Genomic DNA, 1,845 nt, shown 5'->3' with positions numbered 1-1,845 from the left:
ATTGTATCATGTCAGTGTTTTAACTTCCTTTTCAATCTCTTTCCACCAAGTTTACACATGCATTAATGTTGTCGGACTTTGTCACTGCTTGGTGGTTTGCAAAATAGCAGAACAAGCTTGCTAGAGAATGCAAACCAAAGGAAAGGGTGTCAGTCGGGGGTCTTGGGGCTGGAGCTTGGATAGAGTGGAGAGATTTTAATGGCTTGCTCTGGGTAGTAGGGTGATTTCGGCGGTACGAAGGCAGACTGTTTTTATGTGAGGCAGAAGACTTTTGCATCATATACGTTGTTTTGCTTTTGGTTTTGAAATGCAGGTTTGGGAATTGGCGAGGTGGGAAGTGGTAGACAAGTGTCTCTTGTTTTGGCTACTTTTGACTGTATGAGGCTTTTGGTTCATTTGTTTTATTTTGTTTTTGTAAGAGCCTTATTTTTTGAAAGAATGTCTGCCCTGGGTATCTGGTGGGACATCAAGTATGTCTCAGAAAGCGGAATAGTCAGGTGCTCTTAGAAGTCATGGCGGGGGGAGAGTGGGCAGATAATGGAGGGTTAGCTAAGAAGACACTTGGCACCGGGCTTTTGAATCTTGGGAGGACAGTTGGGGATTTCAGAGCTTTGAGGTGACAGTAGAGGAGACCAGATGACACCTGTGTCCTTGGTACGTGTCTAGTACCAGTGATGGGGCCTAACCCAAGCTCATGCTGTGCTTGGAGCTCACCTGTCTTTTTTAGGCCCAGTCTCCCTTGGTTCAGCCCTCTTGCCGAGTCTGGTTATCTGGCCTTCGCATGCATTTTGGGAGTTGCCCCAAAGCCTTCCAAATGAATTCCTTTCTACTTGAGCTAGCAAAGTTCTTTTGCTGTGGCTTGTGGCCATACATTCCAGCAAATAACCTTTCTTTCTACACTCATCCTTCCACCGTTCCCGCCTCGATTTCCAAACTTGATTCTCTCGTCTGAGCCTGGAAATCTTTCCCTTCCTGCCTTTTCAGGAATTTTCTCACTTTGGATGTCCTCCTTCCCATACGTTTCTGGCAGCAAAGATACACTAACCAACACCAACCCACCAGCCCCTTCCTCTGACTTCTGCTGCAGGGCGCTCTTTTGTCTCACCCTTGGCCCCTTTGGCTTCATGTCTCTGTCTTGGTTACTTCCTCCTCCTTGTTTACACCCCTGCCAGGGCCTCTTCTTCCTCGTTCATAAGCTTTCTTATTCATCACACTCTGTAACACCTAAGACACCTGCTGCAAGTGTGAGGATTTTGGCTTAACTGCCGCTGTGCCCCGAGGATCGGTCCAGGCCTTGCTGCTCTTGTCTCTCTTCAAACACTATGTAGAAGTACCCATGCAGTCTCCCCAAGATGCCTCTTCATCCCAGGACCCAACCTGTCTCCTGTGTGTTTCGACATAGGCACCTTCCTTTCTACAAACTTTGCTTGTTTCATTGTTACCCCCATCCCTCCAGACTGAAACCTTAGAAAATCCTCTGATCCTTTGCTGTCTAATACCCACCAAGTTCCATCCTCAACCTGTCGTAATTCTGCTCCTTCCTTTCCATCCCTCTAGTACTTCCTGCATTCAGATGATCTTCACCTGATATCAGGGTCATTTCAGAGATAATTTTCTTTCTTCCTATGACCTTTGCTCTCATCTTTCTCATACACATCCAGTAAAGATTAGTGATCAAAAATATAATGAGCATAATATGAATATTTAAAATTTGGTCCTCCTTCGGCTTGAGGTAAACATTGTCCTTTTTCAAGTTATTATCGTGTTGTTTTCAGCATGAATTACTTTTTTTTTTTTTTTGGTTTTTTTTTTTTAATTTTTTTTATTTTTATGTTAATCCCCATA

This window comes from Halichoerus grypus, chromosome 8, assembly GCF_964656455.1.
Source record: "Halichoerus grypus chromosome 8, mHalGry1.hap1.1, whole genome shotgun sequence".
In the NCBI taxonomy this organism is placed as follows: Eukaryota; Metazoa; Chordata; class Mammalia; order Carnivora; family Phocidae; genus Halichoerus; species Halichoerus grypus.
This window is presented reverse-complemented; position numbering follows the sequence as displayed.